General features: G+C 39.1%; 1 pseudogene; it reads right to left on the bottom strand.

Moving 5' to 3' along the window:
* Positions 1-1,428: 1,428 nt before the first annotated feature.
* Positions 1,429-15,779, bottom strand: LOC114293112 (pyruvate dehydrogenase E1 component subunit beta-1, mitochondrial-like; annotated as a pseudogene).
* Between the last annotated feature and the right edge of the window lie 12,101 nt (positions 15,780-27,880).

The following is a 27,880-nucleotide window of genomic DNA, read 5'->3' as shown; positions in this document are numbered from 1 at the left end:
AAAAATGACAGTCCATTATAATTGAATGCAACTAATTTGGAAGATGGGTATAGATAGAAAGCAATAAGACCCCTAAAACAAAAGAAGTGTTATTAGAAAAGATGAAGTGGATTATCTTTCTTTTCTTAACGATTCAAACCACCAAATGAAATTAAATTAATGGAAGGTAAAACATGATTTCCAAAATTAGTAGAAAATGATGAAAAAAAATTCTTCAAAAGAGCTTAGAAGATGATCTAACACATACAACAAGAAGTAACTTCCAAAAAATAATATTCTAAATGCACTCTAAGATTGAGAAAGAGTTGAAATGATGAAGGAAAAATACTTATATAATCAATATTAACCTTCTAGATTTATTATCTTTGCAGAAAAAAGGATACAATAGGGATGGCTTTATTCTATAATGATTTTGTCATTTCAATTTGCTTGTTTAGAAAGTACATATATCACAAAAAGAGTTGTAATTGAGAGGATTAGAGTGTAGGATTAATAATTGGAATCACATCACAAGCTATCTTGGGAAAAGATTGATATCGATAAGTCAAAAAATAAAAATAAAATAAAAACCAGAATATTTACCTGTATGGCAAGTTCCCTAGTTGGGCAAATGACAATTACCCCTGTTCGGATTTGATGTAACTTCTCCACAACAGGTATCAGAAAAAGCAAGGGTCTTTCCAGAACCTGTCCTTGCAGCTCCAAGAATATCTTTGCCTTCCAAAAGTGGAGGAATAAATCTGGCTTGGATCTGCAATTGGAATCAGACAACACAGGTTATACCTACTTAATAGCGTTAATAAAGTTGAAAACTGAAACAGATTGTTTGAGGCAAGATTACCCCGCAGCCATTTCAGCAGCCTTTTTGACACTTGAGTTGTGTAGATTCTTCATCACATCAGCACTCCCCTCAGCTCCAGTCTCTATTTTCTTTCCATTTTTTGATGCTGTGGCACTTTCATCAATTTCAGAACTTGAACTGAAAATTAGTTGCACCTGTTTTAGCTTTCCGTCATAAAAGGACTTCTATTCAGATAATTGTTTCGCTTTTCTTTGGTTAAATAACAAAGCATAGTGGTTGGACAAAGACTCCAATTCTTGCAAATGATAGCAATTTAGAATCTTCAGCCAGAACTATCATTCCAGATGGCATTGAGTTGAAAGACATTCAACCAAGAAGATAAAGAAGGTGATCTCCAACTGTTCTGGACCTTTGTATATGTAGAAGCATCTATCAAATGTCACTTCTTCAAACAATTGACCCTCATCATCTTGTGCTTGCGCTCCTTTCTTATCAACTTCAATACCAGTTTCCGTAATCAGAAGATCCATGGTCTCCTTGCCTACAAGCTCAATTCGCTTTGTAGAAAAAGCTTTTCCACTCTATAAAACAATGGCACAAAAATAAGTGATGCACTAATTAAATTTTCAGAAATAAGCAAACCTCTCTACCAGAGCATCAAGATACATGAAGCTTTCCTCTATAACTGAGGCACTATTTAAAATAACAAGCACATAATCAAAACAACAATATCATGTGTGTGTGCATGTATATGTATATCCATCTATGTACAAGTAAATTATATATCACAATCAAATTATGCATGAGGAAAGCACGTGGGAAGAGATACACACCAGATTTCAACACCAACACCATGTTGAGGGCACCCTCCTTCAACTGTCACCAGTCTACTTGTGTTCTGAACTGAAGCATTGATTGTGGCCCTATCTAGTGGCCTAATTGAGCGAAGATTTATAACCTGTTTAAACAGTAAACCAACACTACCATGTTTAAAACTGATACTTGAATGATTTTAGGTCTTACACCAACACTACCGTATTCATTTAATGTATTTTATACCTCAACACTGATCCCTTCCTTCGCAAGAATCTTAGCTGCCTGAACATCACAAAACACAGTTACATTTAAAAGAGGGGCACAAAATTTACTAACTGTAACCAAAGGCAATATAAACGAGAATTTGAAAGATATGCAATGTCAACAAACAACAATGATCACTGATGTTCTCATCTAAGATGAATACAAAAGTGTTTACTGAGGAACTACAGCAATACTATATGAGAATGCTTAGCTGCAGTTCAAAGTAATTTCATCCACAAAGCTAAAAGCAATGTCACAATATCATAGAGACTAACTCAAGGCTTAAAACTTTGTATTCCGCGTGGTAATGACAGTCAAAACCACTATACCTTGTAGAATGTAGGCTAATTACTAGTTAGCATACCATACCAAATACAGAGATGCTCCTGAAATTTTTCAAGTTCAAACAATAGCTTCATTTTCTAAACTTAAGATCACTTCTTGTGCAAAAGCACTGTCCTCCCATGGAACAAGCAACGTTAGGTTATATATCTAAATGACAAAGATCACATGACAAACCTTAATGGCATAGTCCGCCATCCTTGAAAAAGTTGTAATCGTGACATCCTTTCCTTCTCTCTTAACCTAGGAGATAGAAGGTAATAAATTTTAAATAACAACAATAATGAATCATGATAAAATAAATAACACAACACAACAGAAGCAGCCACAAAAACTATCATAATCTTAAGGAAAAATACCTTAGTTTTCCCTATTGGGAGGCAAAAACTGGAATCAATAACTTCTGCCGAAATAGGGAAAGACTCACCATATCTGAAGCACAAAAGTCACATTGGATAATAATAATGATATATACGGATAAGGTTGATATATTACAACTTAATGCTGCACTGAGTACTCACAACAACTCATTTTCAAGGAAAACAACAGGATCAGGGTCTCTAATGGTAGCTTTTAGCAGTCCACGAGCATCTTTAGATGAGTATGGGGCTAGCACTTTCAAACCAAGGCAGGCGCCATACTGTGCTGCGAAACACTACAAGACATTCCATATATGTCATCAATGGTTATGTGTGTCGCTGATTTAGAATTTTATCATTGAAAGCATATTTGAGATTAGTAATGAAGAAACTTAACATGTTCACAACAAGAAACGATACTGTGTAAATCAAATATTAGACTTGGAGGTACTCAAACCTGAAACCTAATAAATACCTAGTGAAAATGAAGAAGGAAAAAAAGAAATCTGATATTCTCCCTATTGACAACTGGTCGGTTGAAACTTATTGATACAACTGTTTGTAACCGTCCAAATTGGACACTAATTTAATACTCTTCAATTATCATCTATACATAGTGCTTTAGAGATATGTAGTTACTACATATCTCTCATATTACCTTAAGGATAAAGGCAATGATGCTTAATAACGTGTCATTTGTTTAGAAAACAACCAAGTGACTAAAGAACCATCACTTGCAAAAGAAGCTTGAGGAACCATACCTGGGAGTGTTGGGCACCTACACCAGCAATAGCACCATCTGGTCCCCAAAAAACAATAGGTACATTTATCTTGCCAGCAGAAATGTAATTTGATTTTGCAGCAGAATTAATGATATGGTCAATTGCCTACAACAAAATGAAGATTGAGATCCCTTGGAGACATTAACTGCCAAAGAAAAGCGCCTAACAAAATATAAAGAGAAACTCATATGCAACAAGAGCTGAGATACAAGATTTGAAATTAATTAGCTATTAGTTAAAGCTCCAAAGTAAGCTTGACCATCGCAACCAAGTAAAACAAATATAAATAGAATATCAGAAATTTTCTCTTCGCAAGGTATTGGGGATGACAAAAATATAAAACAACTCTAACTTACATTGAAAAATTAAACATCATAAACTCCATAACGGGCCTAAGACCATAATAAGCAACACCTACTCCGATGCCTACAAATCCAGCTTACAAAACAAGCATTTATACATGAGACAAAAGAATTATGGAAAAACAAAAAGCATATGTATATACACACACAAAAGTCAATCATCATTGTAGAAATTCAAGAATTCAAATCAGCAAGTTCACCTAACAAGAGAGAATGAAAATAATTTGGTAAATTAAGTATCGAAATTAACAAAAGGAGCAAGCCATAACAAGTCTAATAATAGGTCCCACCTCTGTGATTGGATTATCAACAACCCTGTCGGGTCCATACTTCTCCAAGAGCCCTTTGGAAATCTATACAAAGGTAGTATAAATTGACGGTTATATGACCATGGACATCTATATTCTTAATAGAGAGAGAGAGAGAGAGAGAGAGAGAGAGAGAGAGAGAGAGATTTAACCTTGTATGCACCTTGGTACTCCCCAACCTACAATAAGAAAAGGGCACATAATGAAAGAACAAAGTGAAATCTTATTAAAAAGTCACAAAATTTGAGATGCTACTAAAATAGCATACTTTTTGTCTTTTATATATTTTTTGGGTCATATCACCTCTCTACTTTTTTTGCATATATTTTTGTAAAAAGTCTAAAAGTTACTAAAATAGCATATTCCCAAACAATCCCCAATCACAATCCCCAATCGGAGGTAGAACTAGTGCCCCATTTTAATTTTTAACTCAGAAAAGAATGAGATAGAAATTTGAGGACAGGCAAAAAAAAAAGTCAAGCCTAAATCAGTATAGAGTCCATCCTTCCATAATCATGGATTGATGAGACCAACACAAGTTTAGGGAGAGAGAATTTAAAGGACGAATGACCTCTGTAAACAAATATAGAGGGTATGAATAAGGAAATTATGCACCTCTGAAATCCAAGAAAAGACAAACCCAAGATACAATTTATTTAAATTCTCATATTTGTGACATGCCTGGCCAAGGATTGTATCTTCACTAGCCTTCTCCAATTTATCCAAAACAACCTTATGCCGTTTATCATTCTCATCTTCACTTCTCCTTGAACTGCAGATCCTTCCATATCATCCTCCTTCGAAGATTCTGAGTCCTCCTCAACCACATTATGCATATCCACAATGCTAATTGCTGCAATCTTAGCAGCCTCAACAACCTGCAGCATGAAACCATAACATAACAAGGTTGCAAATAATGTACCAATGACATCATGCAGCATAGCACTGAATGTTAGGAAAATAACACATGGACATTTGAGAACCATGTTTATGTATTGTCTCCCTCATTTTAGATTGAAAAGCATAATTGTCTATTTTGTAAAAACCAGCAAATGAAAAATGAAAAAACCAACAAATGCAAAAATAAAAAATGAAAAATGAAAAAACCAGATCATCTCAAGTATTCATAAGATACTCATAAAGCCTAATACACTTGATTTTAATTTTGAACTTGTTTTCATTGTGACATGCATTGTGACCAGTCTTAGCAATTTTGACTACAACAAACAATTCAGAAATTCTTGAGGCTAGATACTTCTCGCACGATTATGAGGCGGATCTTGAGCAGAGTGCCGAATGTGACGAAGCATGTGAAGGCAAAGGGCTTGGACAATGTGTTCTATGAATCAATAGAGCAAGCACTACAGAAATATGAGAATTTCAAGAGAAAGGTAACTGTCATTCAAGACTTGCGTGAAATGACAGGTAAGGTTCTCTATTTCTACAAAGGAGATTTTCTTGATGAATTGCCTGGGCTTGTTGACTTTACTGTATTTCTTCACCTCAGCCCTAGATAGAAGCGTGAAGTTGAAGAACTAAAGAACTTAGTTAGGAAGTTCAAAATCAACTCGGATTGGAGTGTGTGCCGGAAGTTTTTTTTTCTCGTGAGACTTTAGTGTTTTTTGAGCAAAATGGATGGGAAATAGTTCCCACATGAAGACAGATATCTCCTTGAAGCATATTGTCTTCTCTTTCATTTTTAAATCTTATTATGTGAATGGTGAACCTTATAAATTTGAAACTAAGGTTTTTGCTCCTCTGAAATTAAGGCATCAAGAGGTTAAGTATTTGTGACATCCAAATAGAGGTTTATAGGAAGGAAAAAATTTCAACATTTCAAGTATTTTGTTCTCAACAAAAACCACAACAACACACACATAGGAGTTACAGCGTGTGCTGATCAACAAATCAGGAAAAATACACTGGTTCATAAAATAAAAAATAAATAAAAAATAAAAACAACTGAAATTAAGGCATCAAGAGGTTAAGCATTTGTAACATCGGAATAGAGGTTTACAGGAAGAAAAAAAATTTAACATTTCAAGTATTTTGTTCTCAACAAACACCACCATAACCCACACACAGGAGTTACAGCGTGAGCATGATCAAAACTAACAGCCAATCCATGAATCTACACATTTTCTCACAAAAACAGTTTCTCCATATGTAACATCATATCATTGACCATTTTCATTATACAGTATGATCAAAACTAATAGCTAAGAAAGTACTCTAAGATTATGGAATGCAATGTGATTAGTGAGACAAGAAAGTCCTTTTAGACAGTTTTACGAGGGCCTACAAAAATTTATCAGATCGGAATACGATTGACGAAAGAAAAAGAACAGTCGCCCTTTTCACGTACGGCGCATTATCAGAACAAAAATGTCCATGTGACTAATTAACAAATTTGTCTACTATTACCACTAATTCAGCTGTATTTCTATACAATTTATACCAAAGGGTTCAAGTAAACTGTTGTACAGTTCTTTGTGATCTGTTTTTTAATATTATTATGTCAGTTCTTATCTTTGGGTGATGGGTTATATTACCAGTGTTCCTTTAGTGATTTGATTATCATCTGAAGAATCAGAGGGTTGAGATTTGGGTTTACTCATGATCCAAGAGTATCCATAACCGAGACAGCTTCCACTTGCTTCAGAGAGCTGCATGTAATATTTGATTGTGGTAACTCAGTCAAAATCCAGATGAAAAAATATATATATATATATATATATATCTTTGGGCCTATACTAACAAGACTAACCGAATCGTGGAAAGCTCAAAAAGATGGCAGGACCTAAACTCGTTGCTAGTAGCTGCTATTTGTGACATGGGCAGTTTAGCCTAACAGAGAAAAACAAGATAAAGAACATTCGAAAGATGCCAAACCAAAATAACCAAGCTTCTATAATGTTTTTGACTTTCCATAGCACATGGTAACAATTTCACAAGAAAGCATCAACCAACAGCAGTAACAAGAGTTTGAGTTGCTGCATTGCAGCTGGTGGACCCACAAGATCAGATCCAAATGATCAGATCCAAATGCCTTCAATTTTCAATGTGTTAACCGAGTCAAATGCGTCTGTGTGTGTGTGTGTGTGTCACGTGAAAGTGAAATTATATCGTATAAATCACAAAACACTTCGGAAAAGTAACAACCGCTTATGCTTTTCAATCAGAGAACCATCGTGGACATAAAACAGGTGCTCAACAATGAAGACGTTGTACACAAATAGTTGAATTGAGACTCAAGGTAAGCATGTAGCAAGTCACTAATTCAAATTAAAATGTCCAATAAGATGCACTGTAATAAGATTGTACCAAAAAGAGATTAATCTTACAGTGATTTTATGGAATATTAATCCAAAAATTGATCAATTACATTGCATACTAGCATAGCATGGTGAGTGACAAATTCAATGGAAATAATATTCAACTTCCTTATGATTTGTTACAATCAGACTCCACACTACATGCATGTAACCAATTTCTGATGTTCAGCAGAAAAAGAAAATAGTATTCGTCAATATAACTTACGCAGTATGTACTAAATACAAACAACATACAAAGCTCATGCAGTGAAAAATCTTATACAATTCAGTGTCATCGATACTGTTTTTTTACCTGTGCAAGAACAGCAACAGCTAGTTGGAGACTAGGTTCGAAGGTCTCGGGGACAACCTGTAAGAGTTTCAACTAAAACTCAAGATATGATGTAATTTGAATAAATATTTGATCTTTATATAGATAATGCAAGATATATTAGTACTGATTAAAGATTTATACACAAGTCAAACAAGAATAATGAGCTCCTAAAATAAAATTGTAAGATTAACCTATATAGGCAATTAGGAAGAGTGAAATAACTAATGAAAACAACAATAGAAATGTAACGTTGTTGCTCCCACCTTTTCCAAATTGAGGCCATGATCAACGTCATGAGCACGGACAAATGTCTTGACATTAGGGAAATACTTGCTCAAAGCCCACACTGTTCTATAGTTTGCACCGGGGCTATCCAAAGTTATTGCTACTGCACATGCTCCTTCAGCACCAACTTTATGGAGCACCTGGTGGCCACGAATACAAGCAACATGTTAGACAATGAACTTGCACAAAGCATATTTAAGTTTGAGCAGGATCATCTATACCTCTCGACTACCAGGATCACCCAAGTACGCAGGAAGATCAAGTGCACGGCCAACTGCTACTTGGTCACTGAAATGATGGAAAATCTAAAATCAATTATCTGGATGCTGTTGTAAAATATTCTCATAACCATTTAACACATTCTCAGTAAGTCAAGTAATTAACAAATCTAATTCCGATATTAACATATCAAACAAAAAAATGAGATGATCAATGAATGAAAATGATCATAGAAATGATTAATATAGCTAAATCTAAGCTCAATCTGTGTTAAAACAACAAAATTGAGACCCAAAAACCCGAGAACGAATCAAACCCAGACCTGAAACAATCGATCAATCACCACAATTCAGAATTGAAGCAAACCCAGATCTAAAAGAGAGAAAAAGATATTAAACCTGATCGAATTGGAGCCAAGAAGTTACCCAAGTCCAGATCTATTGATGCTTTCGGGTAGAGAGAGAGGAACAAAAATTGCAAAGAGCTCCTATAATCAAATCAAACTGTATTTGTGTTGTTGTTCAAATAATGGCAATATGTGAGAGAAGAGGCGTTTGGGAGGGCTTGGTGTTTCTCTCTCTAGAATTCCGGAGAGAGACGAAGCGTTTGGGAGGGTGATCAACAGAGAAATCGGCAGAGAGAGACAGATGGAGATAGACAGAGATCGACAGAGAGAGAGAAAGACGGAGATCGACAAAGAAGAGACAGAGATCGACAGAGAGACCAAGATCGACAGATTTTCTGAAAATTACTCATTCTCTGAAATAATATTTTTATAAAATTTACACTTTTAGAGGAACTTACACTGAAAACAAAACTTAAGCTACTTATATCTATTGGGAAATAACTTACACAATTTTTGAAAGATTATCCATTTTGTGATATAATTTCTTTCATAAAATTTACACTTTTTCTGAAAATGTACATATTTTCGTAGAAATACTTATATCCTTTCTGAAAAGTTACTCATTTTGTGAAATAATTTTTTTCATAAAATTTACACATTTTGTAAAAATGAAACTTACACCTTTTGTGAGCTTACTTACATTTTTTGTGAAATAACTTACACTAATTTTGAAAAGTTACGCTTTTTGTGAAATAATTTCTTTCATAAAATTTATACATTTTCTTAAAACTTACACTTTTTCTGAAAATTTACACATTTTCGTGGAACCTTTTCTGAAAAGTTACTCCTTTTGTGTCATAATTTTTTTCAAAAAAAGTGTAACTTTTCTAAAAATTATTTCAGAAAATGTGTAACTTGTTTTACAAAAGATGTAAGTATTAACTTTTCAAAAAAGGTATAACTTGTTTTAAAAAAGTGTAAGTATTATGTGTAAGTTGTCAAAATTTTATGAAATAAAATTTTTCACATATGGTGTAACTTTTCAAAAAGGGTATAACTTGTTTTACAAAAGATGTAAGTATTATGTGTAAGTTGTCAAAATTTTATGAAATAAAATTTTTCACATATGGTGTAACTTTCAGAAAATGTATAACTTGTTTTACAAAAGATGTAAGTATTATGTGTAAGTTGTCAAAATTTTATGAAATAAAATTTTTCACATATGGTGTAACTTTCAGAAAAGGTATAACTTGTTTTACAAAAGATGTAAGTATTATATGTAAGTTGTCAAAATTTTATGAAATAAAAATTTTCACATATGGTGTAACTTTCAGAAAAGGTATAACTTCTTTTTACAAAAGATGTAAGTATTATGTGTAAGTTGTCAAAATTTTATGAAATAAAATTTTTCACATATGGTGTAACTTTCAGAAAATATATAACTTGTTTTACAAAAGATGTAAGTATTATATGTAAGTTGTCAAAATTTTATGAAATAAAATTTTTCACATATGGTGTAACTTTCAAAAAAGGTATAACTTGTTTTACAAAAGATGTAAGTATTATGTGTAAGTTGTCAAAAGTTACACCTTTGGTAAGCAATTTTACAAAAGGTGTAAGTTGTCAGAAAAGTGTAAGTACTTTCACAAAAAAGTGTAAGTTCTCACAAACGGCATAAGTTTTCAAAAATTACTTACGCCTTTTTCTGAAATTATTTACGCCTTTTGTTAAAATTTACGCCTTCTGTGAAAATTTACACATTTTGTGAAATTATTTACACCTTTTGTGACAATTTACACTTTTAGTCATATAATATATTCTTTTATTCATTTACTTGGAAAGTGAGGTCACCAATGTGCTTGTTTTCAAATGTTTTTGTATAACTCAATACATAAAAGGTAAAATAGAAAGGTGTAAGTGCCCTGCATACCATATGCAAGGCACACCTAAGAAAGGTCCATATTTTTATGTGCCAATATCTGACAATTAAATGATCCTCTTTTATACTTTTATGAAAGTACATTGTCATCCAACAATTGATTAAGAGTATTCAAAACTAAAAAATTCCATAACACTAATTGTGACAAAAATACAAAAAAGTATTTTTCATTGACCTCCCTCAATGTTACAACAATTGTATATACCTTCCTAAGATTTTTAAAATGACTTTTTGTAAAATAATGTCATGTTACTTTCTATATGCATATTCTATCTAACACACATCGTAGATAGATTTGAATTGATGATTTCATAATTATAGATTTAAGCATGACATTTTCCCAGCACTACGATTTAGCTTTGGACTGCTTGTGAAATACTAAGCTCAATGCAAATCAAAATAAAATGTAAGAGAATCAACAAACAGTATCCAAATTGATCCCTAAAAACCAAATTTAATATGTATGTAAAGCTTAGTTCTGAGTATAGAATATTATGAATGTTGATCATAAACAAGAACAAAGATAGCCTCAAACAAGAGTAGCCTAAGAGTATCTCCAACATTTAACCTGTTTTTTTTTTTTTTTATATCAAATTTGAGTAAAACTTTCATTTGATATCACGCATTCTAACAGAGCGTTTTGGGATTTTATCACCACCAGTCGACTGACCGGGAAATGTCCAGCCAATTAACCAACCAGTGTAATCCTTTATCCTGTAACTCTTGCAATTGGCCCTTGAATTCTCTCAATTTGGCACGTGTAAACCAATATGATTGCATAGAAATTGGAAGAGCTCAAGAGCAACTCAATGGTGAACACCTCTCTCCTTGGTGGTAAACCATACAGGTCCATTGGAAACACATTCGGATATTTATAAACTATAGAAAAGAAGAAAAAAAATGATATTGATTTCTTTCCTATCTTGTTTAGTTAATTTATAAAAAGAAATGAAATGAAATGATATAATATTATATTACCAAATTAACATTATTTTTGTAAGTGTTAAAATCTTTATTTATTATATATCTAAACAAGTAGTTTTGATATTATAACAAAATAATATTTAATGATTTCATTACTCCACTTTTGAAAAGATTGAAAATGGAAATTATAAAAGAAATGTATTTCTCTCAATTTCTCTCATATTTAGTAGGGGGATTTATTCAAATTCCCCTCATAATAAAACTTTAATATATTAAGAACAAACACAAAAAACATTTCTTAAAAAGTCCAACATATACTATTATTATCAAAATATTAAATTTTAAAATAATATAACTTTTGATGTAGATGTCAATTTTTAATAAAATTAATATTTTTAGAATCCTCTCATCAAGATCTATCAAATAAGATCCATGTTGGCTATGAAATTCTTTAAAAAAAAATTAACATGTTATTCTATCTCACAATAACATGTTACTCTGCCAATATTATCCAAGGAAAAAAAAGAAAAAGAAAAAAAATGAGATATTTTACTTTGTTTTTACTCAATTATGTGTTTTCTCCTTAGGGAGTATAAAGCAAAATAAATTGAGCCGTCTTTTTCACCATACAAGAGTCCAATGGAGAGTTTTTGACTAATTTTTCCTATTCAGTAATCCAAACAAGGAATTGAAAGGTGTCAAAAAAAAAAAGTATTCAAAATCATTTCCTCGTCTCCAAATCACTTGAACCAACAAAGTGTAAATTTTTTGGGGACATTATCAAATTTACCTTCATCATCATATGATAAAAATCAAGTGTCATAATTACATATTATCATGCTCACATGGACAAACAAGTAGACACCCAAGCAACCCAACGTCTACTACAGAGACCACTATATATAATTTTATAGCTCAAGCTTCTCTCTAATCCGAAATCAAACTAAAGCGTGTTGTTGATATTCGTGGGCCAACCATGGAGTCCACATCCCAACTAAAGAGAAACATTGTCCTATTTTATCCCACAACCCCCATAAGCAAATATCCTAGAAAAAGATACAACCCATTCATATATCATAATATAAAATCACTTGCATAATTAATTCCAAAAGACAAAGCATACAACTCCATTTGATTAAGATGGAATACATATCAAAATCAAAAACCTAAAAACATTGATGATTCCACTGGGGATTGAACCCAGAATCTGTTGAGCTCCTTTTTCCTTTGCTATAGGCCACCTGACACGAAAATCTCTGACCACCTACAAAACATGAAGAAAAATTAATTAAATGCATTGTATTGGACACAACCGTCTCACATTAAGTGCATACCACTGAGACTCTGTTTGAATTACGGATTTGGGTAGAAATTTGAAAAAGAAAAATGTAAGTGAAATATAAATGAAATATAGAATTATGTCTAGTTTCCTTTCCAAATTCCTATCCAAATCCATCAACCAAGCATAAGGGTGTAAATCTAGCCCGGCCTAGCCCATCCGGGTCTCGCGGGCTCCCGCCAAAATTTGGGCCTGGCCTGGTTGGCCTACAGGCCAAAAAATTGGGCCCAGACCTAGGTGTATTCAGTCCTTGGCCGGGCCGGGCCAGTGGGCCTGGGCCTGGCCTTGGGCTTGGGCGGGCCTGACCATTTTTTTTTTTTTTTCTACCAAACTTTACTATTTTGCACTGAAAAAGACACTGGGTTTCATGCGGGGTCGGGCTTTGGGCTGGGCCTTGAGTGGGCCTTAAGTGGGCCGATGGGACGGGGCGATCTGGCTTCAAAATGATGGCCCAGGCTCAAGCCCAGGGCTCGAGCTCGGGCCCAAATGGGCCTAAACGGGGTAGGCCCACCCCGGGCCGTAGGTGGGCTTCGGGCCATCCACGGGCCATTTTTACACTCCTAACCAAGCACAATCTAATTGTGCAAGTCTCACCCCGTGTAAGAGAATTATGTCCAGTTATGTGATTGGACTCTATTCATGTAGAAGAATTGGGAAAAGAATATACCATTCAACAAGACACAGGTACCAGTCGTCACTAATATATGTGACATTAGTAGATGCACTGTGCACTAATATTATTATATTTATTTTGCATAGGCTATTTTACATTCTTATCATCTAGTCCTATTAAGCATCATTGCTAACACATGTACATTCGCAGACATGCACACAAGACTATTCTATATTAAGTGCTTCATGCAGGTCACGAATAATTATAGATAAGAAACTCTTGTACTCAACCTCCACTTACCCTTTTCATTGTGAGCAAAGGTTTCACAATTAAATATTAATTAGGTCAGATGGAACATACCAACAAGATCTATCAAAAGCATATCCCAATTAGAGAAACATGTGCTACATAATCCAAGAAATGTCCACATTTAACCATAAAATCTTAAATAAAAAAATAAAAAAAATAATGTCAGCATTGGCATGATTCATACTACTTTTTCTAAACATTAAAATCAGATAAAAAAATTCTTTACTTTCCACTACAACCTTCAACATTTAGATGGTTTTAAAATTCACATTATATGATTTTCATATATGCACATCTTTGCATGGATAAACACAATCAAAGTAGACAACTGAAGAAATCAAATATGGATCCGTACTGATCGCATCACCCCAGTAATGGCTATGGTGGCCAAATTTTGGTACAAAATGTAGAATACAATCTATTGTGTCATCAATGCAATTGGTAGACGACATGAAAGGTGGAGCCCATTAAACGAATGCATTGACGACACAACAGTTGGTATCCAAATCTGGTCAAAACCTAGCATTATGGATCCCCCCACCACCGAACCAAAAGAAAAATGATTTAGTTTTTTTATTTACAACAATAAAAGCATCACACTGATAATGATTTGAAACCCAAAATCCTCCTAGGAGGATAATATTCAGGCTAGGATTCAGTTGGCAGCATACTTTTGGTATCTATAACATTAAAAATTGATAGTGAAACATCAAATTTTATCCTAGAGGACAGCAGGGACAGACGACCCAGGCCTTGTCTACACAATGATGGTCACTAACTTCTAAACCATCGGATGCTTGAGGCATCTTTCTTGTGTTCAGTTCTTGAGCTAGGGCGCTGGTAGACTTTGGAACATCACATTCAGTCATCTCATTTCTTTTTCTCTTCTCTTAGGATTTTGGAAGTAGACTACCCTGACCCACCCTTGTATGTTAAGTCACCAGTTGTGTAAGAGTCCTTTTGAATAGGGCTACTCGGGCTTGGGAGTTGGTGAACTCCAAACACCATTTCACCTTTGACTTCATTCTTTTAGACATGTCTAGTTTGGATGTTATTCTTGAAATGGATTGGTTATCTGCAGTCCATGCCACAATCGATTGCCGTAGGAGAACGGTCGAAAATTTGCACCCTTGATGGGGATTGTTTTTACTTTCTTGGGGAGCAGTGCTACTCCTTGGAGTCATCATTGTACAACCCCCCAAGACCTAGAAAGTATTTGTTACCGTTTAGCTAGTTTGATGTTAGATTAGGGGACGACCAAAGGGCTTGTTTGGTTTACCACCAATGAGAGAGGTGTCCACCATTGAGTTGCTCTTGGGAACTACTCCAATTTCTATGCAACCGTATTGGTTTACACATGCCGATTTGAGAGAATGCAAGGGCCAATTGCAAGAGTTACAAGACAAAGGATTTATCTGTTCTAGTACTTTATCATGGGGAGTTCAAGCCTTGGTCACCCAGAAAATATGGATCTTTGAGACTTTGCACCAACTATAGAAAGTTGAATCCGATCATAATAAAGAATGTAGGGGTGTTTGAGGTTAGGATGGTGATTAGAGAAGCAAAACTATGTTAATGGTCCAATAATGGTGGAAGTGGCTGGAGAATGAGTAACAGCAACTATCTGGGAGTTGGAGAGTGTGTAGCTGGGTGAGAGTGAAGCAAGTGACTTAAGAAAAATTGTATGGTAGTACCAAAATGGGCAACATCTCTCCCAAATCTCCAAAATTCCTTTTCTTGGACCTTGGGAAATGGGTCCTATTTATAGGCTGTTCCTTGGTACCAAGAGGACATCAAGTGCCCAAATAGAGAGAGGACATGTGTCCCAGAGGATCACATAGAATATTCTGCCTTGAGCCACCAGGCTGAAGGTGCCATGTATCCCTCTGCATGTATTGTGTACCATCTGTTTGCCTCCACAACTACTTTTTTGAGCCTTTGCAAGTGTAGTTGAGATGGGAGTGTTTGGCGCTGCAACTCCCTTTTGAGCCTTAGCAAGTGTAATTACAGCGGGAGTGTTTGCCTTTGCACTTGCCTTCTCAGCCTAAACCTTAGCAAGTGCACTTACAGCGGTGAACCTTGCTGTTGCAGTTGCCTTCTCAGTTCTATTTGACCAGTACATGCATTCTCAGGACTTTATTAGCCTGTTATCGGCTATGTTTGTGTTCACCTCAACGAAGCCTCCACCCTTAGCCACCTAACCACAAACTCCCCAGCTTCCCAGGATAAAGGCCACAGCCAAACCTGCTATCAACCATTCTGTGCCTTAGTACCAAGCCCAAGGGGGCTTTCTTAGTCCTGTCTGTGCGACTTAAGGCAGGTCCATGACTTGGGTAATGGAAAGGGAGTCCCTTATGCTCGGGCTACCCTACTCCTATCTTTGCGGGATCGCCACGGTAAATTGGTATTTCTGGACCTGCTATTAGCTCTGACTAGTAAGTCTTGGAGCCTGTTATTGGCGCCAAGTTAAATGAACTTTGGAGAGGGGGCCTGTTATCAGCCCTAGGTTAGTAATGCCTTGGGGGCTGCTATCAGCGCCAAACATTAGCCTCTAGTTGCTGCAGTCATAGTTGTTGAGGTAACCAGTTCCCGCGGCGAGTTCAGACAGCAGGACTGACAATATTAGAGATAATGACGCCAACAAAATGCCTCCGCAACTTTGGCGCTGCAAGTACTGCCTTTGCTACTTAGTTGCTTCGATTTTCTCTTTCCCTCAGTAACTCTATATGGCTGTGGTACCGACATTACTTGGAATGACGGCGGCACCAACGTTACTTGAAATAGTGGCTCTAGGACGAAGTGCCTCTGCAACTTGGCCATGGCAAGTGTTGCCTCTGCAACTTAGTTGCGTCGGCTATTTCTTTCCCTCAGCAACTTCGGATGACGGCGAAACTGAAGATATTAGGAATGGTGGTGCTGAGGCAAAGTGCCTCAGCAACTTTCCCGCTGAATGTATTGCCTCTGTAACTTGATCGTTGCATGTGTTCCCTCTACAACTTGACTTGGTCATTTTCCTTCATGGAGTCCATTTGGACCCTTGGCGGGTCGGACCTGCTTTGGCTAACTATTGGCCCACTTCCCTTGGGCTTTAGCCTATGCTCCTTTTTTCATTCCTGGTTGCCTATTTGGGGCGACCTCAGTACTTAGGCCAATACTTAATTTGGGGCTTAATTTCTTACCCTCTAATTTTACTCCCTGCGCGTGTCAGGAACACACTCATAGTTTCTTGCATGTGCATGACGTCAGCAAGTAACCCAAGGGTTGCGTCGATTGGATCAAAAATTGCATTGGCTCTGAAAAGGTGCCCTTTTTGATTGAGGGGTCATAATGGGCCTAGGGAAGCGTGTCGGTGCCTTTTGTTGTTTTCTTTATAAATAGCGCCCTTGGGTCCACTGGTCCCCCATTTTTGCCTAAACATACTTTTGCCTCCTTGTCTTCTTCTCTTCCTTATCCTTACTTTCCAAAGTCTTCTTTGCTTTTCTTTATTCTTGCTCATGGCCAGCACGAGGTTTCTACCCAATAGGGCTCCCCCACCCCCTAGTGAGTGGAAGAGGGCCCCATACTTCGGAGGGCTAGCTGACCCCTTCTGGAAGGCAGTTGACTCCTTCATTCCTGATGCCATTCCTCTGGAGGAGCCTTTGCTCCCTTTTGGTAAGGCTACTTTGGATAATGCTGACATGGTGAACCTTGTCTCTGTGCTGCGGTTTCGTGCGGAGCGTGGCGACTTCCCCCTTTCATACATCTACTATCACGCTCACTCAGGTCCCCTAGAAGACTGGTCCTTCCAGGTTGATGACATCATTGCAGATAGTGGTTTCGAGCAGCACTTACGGGACGTTCATCTCTTCAATGCCATTTTGATTTCAAGGGAGCTATCAATGCGCAAGGTACAGACCAACACTGATATGGTTGTCTCTTGCTGGAGTCGTGACACTCACACTTTTGCCTTGGCATAGGAGGAGATAACCCCAACCCTGGAAGATGTTGTCGTCCTTCTACACTTGAGCACCCGTGGAGATCACTTTTTCGATCCAGTATCCCTGACTTCTGCAGAATAAGTTACTGTCACTACCCTTCAAAACGCCTTTTGGGAGGTGCAGAAGTATGGCTCTTGGTACAACCTTAAGACTAGGGAACTGCTCCGGAAAAGACCTAAGAAGGACAAAATCACCTATCTTTCCTGGCCGAAGCATTTCTTCAAGGACCTACAACCAGTTGTGGGAGACATCACAGATGAGAGCCGTGACTCTGTAGTTGGGCTAGGCTACCGCGGTGACTTGTACCTGGTCGCCTTTGTCAGTTATTTTATCTCTTTTTTTGTTCTCTCTAGCAACCCCGTTAAGAGTATCAATCCTCTGGTGTTTTTTTTGGCTGTCAAACTTTGCAGCGGCATCCAGATCCCTCTGGCCCCCCCTCTTCTTAGGGAACTTATACTTCTGCCTTGACCTCATCCATTTGGACATGGAGCGATTCATGGGTTGCTATGATGTATGGAGCTTTGTACACACTCAGTTCCTGACTACTTTTTTCTATAAGAGATTTCTTGCTATGGGCCCCATCCCTAACAAACATGAGCCCTTCTTCACCGACGAAGTCCTTGATACAGAGGGTCGTCCTGTTCTTGATGCAGAGGGTTAACCTGCCACAAGGCAAGTGCGCCAATCCCTCCCTCGCATCTATTGGTGGTCTGGTCTTGGCACCAACAGACCCTTTGTGGATTATGCCGACCGCATGGAGGAGTGTGTGTTCCGCCCTTTCACTCAGCTTCTTCCAGGTATTTCTATGGTTCCATTTTATTTTGCTAAGGCTCGTCATGTTGATTTCTCCCTCGACAGTGTCTAGGCCAACGCCATTTTTATTGCTGCTATGATACGCCCCGAATTTCTACCCCTATGGAACGAGGAGGGCATGTCCAGTGTTGTTTATCAACCGTATAGGGTCCTTAGGCAGTTTAAAATGGATCAGGGCGTCCTACATGCCCCTCCGCCTCAGACTGATTCCCACCAGAGCTTTTAGCGGTTTGCTCGTGATTATACCGCTTTACTTGTGAACGGCTTAGGCTTCATGGAGCTTCCCTCACTTAGGAGAGAGGGCACCTTTACTCTCAGTAATAGGCTGTTCTGGCACGGCAACCTCAATTCTTTCTTCAACTTTTGCAACAGTGCTCCTGTTGTCCCTGCGATGGAACCCATTCTGCAGCTTGACTTATCCCTTCTTCTACCCTCTGGTTGAGGGAAACAGACCAGCATATTCTGCCGTTTCAAGCTTCTATCCCTACCTACCGTGGAAGAGCCTCATCCGTCTGGGGTAATGTCCGTTCAACCTTTACAAATTGCTCTTCCTCAAGTCGGCACAACAGTACGCATGACCCGTTCCAGACTGAGGGCAACCCAAGAGGTAGCGGCATCAGTTGCTAAGGCATGTGCCTCACCAAGTATACGCATAACCCGCTCCAGACTGATGGCAGCCCAAGAGGCAGCGGCATCAGTTGCTAAAGCACGTGCCTCACCAAGTATAAAGAGACTCCGAAGGGTATTCATACTTAGAAAATATTTTGTATTACTTCCTTGGGCTTCTTAAATTTACTTTAATAATCACATAATCTTTTTTATTTTTAGGGCCCATTGACCATACCACCTTCAGGCCCCGGAGGTTCTTCTACTGCCATCATCACGGTACTTCCAGATGTTGAAGAAGAACCAAGTGTTAGAATTGCACCAACTACTGAGGTTGAGCCAGTTGCCAAGCCTGAGCCAGTTATGGAGGTTGTAAAAAATGAACAAGTTCTCCCTGCTGTGGAAGTTGCTACAGGTGGTCTAGTTACTAAGGGTGTAAAGCCTCTAAACCCCGCTGATTCTGTGCACTCCTACTATTCCTCTATTGGCGGAGATGATTTTGTCCCTGAAACCCCAAGGAAAGCTCGTGGCATAAGAGAGCTACTGGGAGTTGCACCATCTCCCTTTGGAGCTATATCTTGTGGTTCTTCCCAGTCCACTAAGTCTCCATTGGTTCAACAGACCCCACTTCTAAATGTCCAAGTGGCTGAGGGGAGCGCAAGTGTAGTGGCTGCTTCCACCGTTCCTGTTGTGGCCTCTCTAAATTTAGACCGACTTGCAGAGGTAGCTGTCACTTTAGCCACTCACACTGTTACTACTGTCGCTCGGATCTCTGATCCAGTTGCTTCGGCAACCTCTGATTAGCTGGCAGACTTGTACCCCACTCACTTTTTGGAAGTTCCGGCTGACCTTGGGATGTCCCAAGATTTTTATACTGGGATGGATACCACTACTGTACCAGATCTGAACGTTGGAGACTACCAGATCAATGACCTCTTTTCGGAGCGACATGATAGTTCAGACAGCTTTGGTCTTTTTCACGAGGCTAGTTCACCCAGTCGTCACCTGGCATCTACCCACTCTAATGCTGCTGGGCAATCATCTTTGGAGGAAGTGTGTCGCCCTCAGACTTTTGGTCGCTCTACCAGTCTCCCTCCAGTGATTAAAGCTGGTGGCAATGTGAGAGAGTCCCCTCAGTCCTCAGAGAAAGTTTCTTTTCTCAGTTATTGGGTCTCCTCCGAAGTTGCTCCCACACTCGCCCACATCTAGGCGCTGCATCCTGGTACCTTTACTACTTTTAATGTTCCTGGATCTATGGTGCAGACGGTGCTACTAGAGTCACTTGCCAGCTTCATTCATGACCTTGCTACCAAGAAGATTCTGATAACCCCCAGCAAGTTCGTGGAAAGTGCTGAGGCCAACCTGAGCGACTTTGAAAGGAATGGTTTGGATCTATCATGGATGAGGAACGGGCTTCAGGCAATCGATGGTTTCCTTAAGCATGCAGACAATGTGGCGATGATTGCATCCTTGGAGGAGACTATCAAGGAGTATGAGGGTGCCTTAAAGTAGCATCGGTAGAACCTAGCTCGGTTCAAAGAGAAAGACTCTGCGTTGGTTGCCCAGCTGCCTCGAGATGTGACCTTGATAGACTCCTTTTTGAAGGGTTTGATTTGATGTGTCTGTGACTTTGTTATGATTTCCTCCATTTTCTTTTCTTTATTTTGTTGTTTCATTGTGCCTACGGCTCCTTTTCTTTTCTTCTTCTTTGTCACAACTTCTTTTCAAACATTGTAATCATGTTTTGGAAGTTTGACTTTAATGAAAAGTGTGGATGGTTTGTAATACTTTGAATTTCATTTCTTCGTCCTCCTTACATTACTTTTATACAGTTTCTAAAGATAAGCAAAACTCTTGCAGTGAACAAAACTTTATCATGACTAAGCTTTTACAAGGATAAAATTTCACTAAGTATGGAAAACTTTCCTCACACTAAATGTATATGAGAGTAACAGGTTTACTAAGTGTATGACACTTTCTTTACACTTTGCTTTTTAAGTATTAACAAAGAAACTTACAACTCTTTTTCCTAGACAAAAGAAATCAAGGAAAATATTTTTTGACATACTTGGCGTTGATAGAGCCAGTTCTGAACCCATCATCTACTCTTGTGAACTTGTAGAACCCGCTGCTGCTTGCCTCAGCAACTTTATAGGGGCCTTCCCATCTGGGTGAGAACTTGGGAATTGGTTGCCCCCATATGATTGCATCCACTATCTTCCATACCAAGTCCCCTTTATTGAACTTCCTGTGTTGAACAGATTGATTATAGGCACAAGCAATGGATTGATGATACTTTTCCATTGCCCACGAGGCCCGATCTCTTGCTGAGGGTACTGCCTGCTCAATTGATAACAAAGTTTCGGACCCCGTATACTAGGGAAAATGGGGCTGCCTGAGTTGGCTTCCTCTTTGATGCTTTATACGCCCAGAGTGCTATGGGAAGTTGTTCAGACCATGTGCCCCTTGCTTCATCCATTGTTCTACTCAATATTCGGATGAGGGTTTTGTTGGTTGCCTCAGCTTGTCCGTTCCCTTGAGGGTTGTATAAACTAGACTTGTGATGCTTGATTTGGTAGGCGTCCAGCAGTTTTCCCACATGGCGATTTGCAAAGGGAGTTCCATTGTCAGACAGTGTTACTTTGGGTATGCCAAACCTACAGATTATGTTTTCTTTGATAAAGTTGGCTACTCCTGCCCTGTCTGCCTTCCTCATCGATATAGCCTCTACCCACTTGGTGCTAACTTCAGTCGCTGCAAGTATCCATCTGTAGCCTTTGGATTGCTACGCTATATGACCTACCAGGTCAAATGCCCAAGTATGAAATGGGTAAGGGGTCAAGATGTTGTGCAGCTCAATCGCCGGTGCATGTATCAAGTTCTCAAATTTCTAGCAGGATTGGCATCTCCTCACAAATTTTTTAGCATCTTCTTCCATTGTCGGCCAATAGTAGCCAAGGTAAATAAGGTGTCCATATAATCGTTGCCCTCCTTGATGCTCTGTCTTGTGGGCTTCCCTCAGCACCTCATTTGCCTCACCTTTTGATAAACACACCAAAGGTTCCCCTTCGAAACTTCTTCGGTACAACTTTCCTTGGTCAATGAAGAAGCGAAGGGCCCGCATCTTAACTCTAATTGCATTGACTTTGTTCTCAGGCAATGCGCCATTTCCAAGGTAGTCAATATATGGCTGCCTCCATTCTTCACTGCTTAAGAAATGGGCTTCCTCTTCCTTAGAATGGGACTGACACTTTGCATATTGCCTCTGCAACTCAGTACTTTCTTTTTTCCATCTCTGGCCAGTAATACCCTTGTCTCTGTATCCGTCGATATAGACTAATATCTCCATCTCCACAAGACTTAGCATGAATCTGCTTAAGTCTGTAAGTTGCTTCTTGTCTACTGACACACCTTGCCAGCAAGTTGTTGGGACCGCAAAAATACAACTCTCCTTTAAGGAGCAAAAATAATGCAAGTTCTACCGATTTGATTACTCCTTGGCCTATTTTCAACCGCTGGATTATCTTTGCTTTCCACCCCTCAGCATCTTGCTCTGTATGTTCTTCAGCTAACACTATTGGTGTTGTTCTTTTCTTGATGACGATGGCTACACTATCATCTGGTATATCCACCTTTGCCCCTAGTGTAGCCAAGGCATTAGGGAAACAGTTATGTGTTCGAGGGGTATGCTAGATTTAGACATCATCAAATTGAGTGAGCAACCTTTGAACCATGGTCCGATATAGGGCCAACAGAGACTCCTTCAAGACGAAATCACCCATTGTTTGCTTGACAACTAGCTTAGAGTTGCCCCAAATTTTTAACTTGCGAAGGCCCTTTTTTTAGGCAGCAATGAGACCCAGTATCAACACCTCATATTCAACCTTGTTGTTTGAACATTCGAAGTCAAGCTTATATGATAGATGAAACTTCTCCTATTTGACTGGTTAGTGTTATGCCAACTCCACCTTTCCCAGCTTCGGAAGCTCCATCAAATTTTAAGTCCCAATAAGACTCAATTGCAGCTGCTGAGACATAGACCTCACCTGGTAGGGGTACCTCTACAGGTTCATGTTCACCAGATGGGAATTGGGCTAGTAAGTTTGCAAGTGCTTGGCTCTTAATTGCCTTCGGAGTAACACAAGTGATGTCATATTTTGCTAGAGCCAAGACCCATCTTGCCATTCTTCTAGTCAGAGCTTGCTCAGCAAGTAGCGGACTGGATCACTCCGGGTCATAACCTGGACCGGATGTGCAACTTCTGGGCTATAAAGATTAAGGCTAAACAATGCCTCTCAATTGGGGTATATCGTGACTCGATACCATTGTCTTTGCGACTGATGTAATAGATTGGCTTCTCAACGCCATCTATGTCTTGGATAAGTAGAGTTCCAATAGACCGAGGTGTAGAGGTCAGGGACAATAGTAGAGGCTTTTCGGGTTGTGGGGCAATTATTGTAAATGGAGAGGTAAGTGCTTTCTTCATCATTTCAAATGCCTGTTGGTGTTTTTGCAACCATTTAAACTTGTGATTCCCTTTTAGCAGTGTCCCAAAGGAAAAGGTTATTTCAGCAAGGGCTGGAATGAACCTCCTGAGGTATGACATTTTGCCTAAGAATTTCTTCAAGGCCTTTTGAAAGTGTGGTGGTTGCATCTCCATGATTGACTTGATCTTATCCCCCATCTACTTCAATCCCCCGCTGGTGTACAAGAAAGCCAAGGAACTTGCTGGCGGTAACTTTGAAGGCACATTTGAGAGGGTTCATCTTTAGGCAGAATTTACGACAATGCTGAAAAACTTTTTCCAAGTCGCAAAGGTGTCGGTTTGCCTCAGTAGACTTGACCACCAGATCATCCGCATATACTTCCACTTCATGATGTAACATGTCATGGAAACTGCAGTCATAGCCCGTTGGTAGGTTACCCCCGCGTTTTTCAAACCGAAGGGCATCACCATATAAAAGAAATTTTCCAAGGGCATTCTAAAAGCCGTCTTTTCTACATCTTCGGGTGCCATTTTGATCTAGTTATAACCACTGAACCCATCCATGAAGGAGAACATCTGATTGCCCACAAAAGAATCAACAAGTGTGTCAACATGGAGCAATGGAAACTCATCTTTCAGGCAGGCCTTATTCAGGCCGCAAAAGTTTACGCAGACCCTGATCTGACCATTCTTCTTCTGTACAGGCATAATATTTGCTAGCCAAGTTGGGTATTGTATAGGCTCAATGAGCTTGGCCCTCTGTAACTTTTCTACCCCTTCCTTAATCTTTGCTTCAAGATCAAGGTGATACTTTCAAGCATGTTGCTTGATTGGTTTAGAGTTGGGAAAAGTGTCCAGATGATGAGTGACAAGGGATGGGTCAAGACCAGGCATCTCATCATATGTCCAAGCAAAGACGTCACTGTATCGCTTTAGTAGTGTTATCAATTCTGCCTTAGCTGCTGGAGCCATTGTATCGCTAACAAACACAGGCTTGCTTTGTCCTGGTACGTAACTAAGGTTGATCTCAGCAAGTACCTCCTACTATAGTTTGGGTCTATCTTGCATGCATTCAGGGATGGGCTCAGGTGTCTCTATCAACCTTTCTTGGGACCCATCACGTCACATTTATTAATCTCGGGGTCATCCTCCCAAGGTATGAAGTCTGGTCCCCAAGACTGTCATAGGTAGTAAACTGTCTTACCACCCTCGCACACCTTAACAATCTTGGACGGAGGGCTTGTGGACTTGCTATTCCTCTTCTGCCCACTACTATCTGGAGCAGCCTCTGCATCTTGAATGTCTTTCCACTTCGGCAATTTTACCCCTATAATTTTACTAGTCCTTGGAGTTTCATCCGTTGACAACTCAGTAAAGAAAACTGCATCCCAATAGTGTGCCTTCTCCACTCCGAATGGCCATTCAAATGCATTTATGGTTACTATGTGCTTTCCCAACTTTGCCTTTACGCATTGGTGATAACTCGACGGGATAGCCCCATATCGGTGCATCCAAGCTCTGCCAAGTATCATGTGGTAATTTGTGTCCGCTTCAATCACATGGAACTTAGTGGCAGAGCAGATCTCACTAACTGCTAAGTCCACTACAATATGGCCCTTAGTAACCTTCTTCTCACCACCAAATCTCGTTATAATGATGGATTGGCAAACCATCCTGGACTCTGGATACCAGCCTTTGCAAATGTGTCAATAGTGATGATGTTTATGGACTCCCCATCATTAAAGAAAGCACGCTTGAACTCTACATCATTGATGTAAGCTGTGACAAAAAGAGAACGATTATGAGGGAATGGGTATGCTCTGTCTACTTCTGAAAAAGTAATGGCCCCATAATCTTCCTGGATGCGCCAAGGAACATACTCCTTAGCCTCAGCAACTTCATCATGGTGCACTTCAGAGATGTTAATGAGGGTCTTTGCAGCTTTCAACCTGGTGGCTTAGCTCAGCCCCAACTGGTCAAAGAAGGTGCGGAACTTAACAGAATTTTGCAAGGCCTGAGCATGAGTATCCTCTGCGAATTTTGCCTTTACAGGTACTGTTTCAGGGAGCTGGCCGCTAGCGATTTCTTCTAACTCATCATAGTAGGACTCCATGTGCACTTGATCACGCACGGGCCCAAGGTACCCGACCATATGTACATTCTTCCCATTCTCTTTGTGATTAGGATAAGGGTCCTTCCTTACATCGCGATTACCGACATCTTTGAACTTCAGCTCATTTGCGTCAACTTTCTTCTTGAAGATACTTTTCAAAGTCCAACAGTCCCTAGTAGGGTGTCTGGTGGTTTTTGTGATAGACACAATAATTCAGGCTTTCTTTGTCCTTCTTGGTTGGAGGGACATCAACTGGAGGCAAAGTAAGTTCACCATTAGCTACCCATTCTTTAACCAAGGCCTTAACATTCTCAAGACTACAAGGATATGGATTTATGTCCTTATAACTCTTTCTCTTCCGAGAGGACGACACCTCCCCTTGCAAGCGGCTCCCTCCTACAGAGGTTACCACAGTAACTCTGCTATTACGGGAGTAGCGGTGGCTATCAAGAGATCTATACAAAAGACCAATGGTACTGAGGTTTCTAGCTGCCTCAATCAAGGTTGGAAAGGTAGGCAGATTATGGTTCACCAAGAAAATTTTGTAGTCACGTATGGCACCCTCCACACATATGCTGACTAAATGAGTCTCATCCACTGGTTCATGACAGTCAATAGCCTTATCTTCGAACCGCTTAACATAGTCCAGTATATCTTTGCCTTCTTTTTGGACATCTCACCCAAGTGTGAGGGTTGTAACTTTCTATTGGACTTGGAAGAACTTCGTGTGGAACTTGTTCACCATCTCCTCACAACTCTTGTTCGAGTTGGGAGCCAAGTTCACATACTAGTTGTAAGCCCTTTCAGTAAGTGATTTGGAGAACTCTCGAAGGCATAGAGAGTGGTCATTGCCATGGACACCAAGAGTTTCAATGAACCTCACCACGTGTTCTCTAGCATTGCCTTGTTTCCCATCAAACTTAATAAACTTGGGCACTGTATACCTAGTTGGGTATGGCATAGTAAATATCTCTTGAGAGTATGAGGGCTTCACATCTGGGTCGAGGAGAGATGGTAGTTGCTTCTTGCTATGCTCTTGCTCGAGCATAGCTTGTACATCGGCTAAAGCAACGAAGTGAGTGGGTGTAGACACCCCATTTTTTACCGCTCTTAAGACTTGGGCGCTACTGATTGTTTACTTGGTGGTGAAAGTTGTGTAGTGCAAAGCTTGGATTTTCTTCGACAAGAGAATAATCAAATCCCAACCTTATACCCCATTTTGGACCAAAACTATTTTGAATGGTTTTTAGACCTTAAAACCCTCTCTTTCAAAATATTTTTGAAAAGAAGTTTCTACGATGTTCCGAGGCTCACATTTCTTTAAATGTTGCGCTTTTCGGTAAACCGAGTAAGGACAAAGTGGCAATGAATGGAAGAGAGGTGAACTCTTTGAAAAATATTTCAAAACACCTTATTTAGGGGTTTGGATTTGGAGAAAAGAGGAGAGGAGGGAAGGAAACCAAGTTAGAGAAGAAGTTTCGCATGAATCTTGGTAGGATCGAAACTGAGCAGTCTTCACTAAAAGAGACATAACTTTTTGTACACTTGGAATTTTGAAGTGAGGGTGCCACCATTGGAAAGAATACTTCCAGGGATACAATTTAGGCTCAAGAATGACCTGAAAAGGAGTCCAGATGAAGGAGTTATGTCTGGTTGAAGTTGGGCCCAAAAAACAGATTTTTCTAGCCAACCAGAGGTGGAGGATGCTGGCCATAAATGGGCTTTTTTGGCCATGTACCGGCCATGAATGGCCTATGCCAGCCCCCTGCCATCCAAGAGTGTTCCTTGCCGGCTAACAATGATGAAGTGCTGGCCAACAATGATGAAATGCCGGCCATTGATGCAGAAAGTCAATTTTTGGCAGATATTTTTATTCCAGCTGTTACAGCTATCCCTTTGGGATATTTTCGACCAAGGCTTGCATTCTTCTATATATAGAGCGGCTTATCTATGGTTTTGAAGGTTAGAATAATTTAGGAAGAAGTTTGGGAGCCTCTCTCTCTACAATCCACTCTCTAGATTCCTCTCTCTCTAAGAGCTTTGTGCTTAGAAGCTTGCATACATCCATCTTCAACCTATCAACCCTTAGCAAGAGTGGTTCATCTTTGGGTTGAGGTTGCTTAAAGCTTTCGTGGAGCCTCCTTGGAGCTCTTGAAGGTCATTTTGCTTGGTTTTGTTGCCTAGAAGTGTGCTTGGCTTCAAGACGTATAACTATCACCCTTTAAGCT

This window comes from Camellia sinensis, chromosome 6, assembly GCF_055761805.1.
Source record: "Camellia sinensis isolate YWXY chromosome 6, ASM5576180v1, whole genome shotgun sequence".
Classification (NCBI taxonomy): domain Eukaryota; kingdom Viridiplantae; phylum Streptophyta; class Magnoliopsida; order Ericales; family Theaceae; genus Camellia; species Camellia sinensis.
Note: the sequence above shows the minus strand (reverse complement) of the source record. Positions and strands in the feature narration are given on the sequence as shown.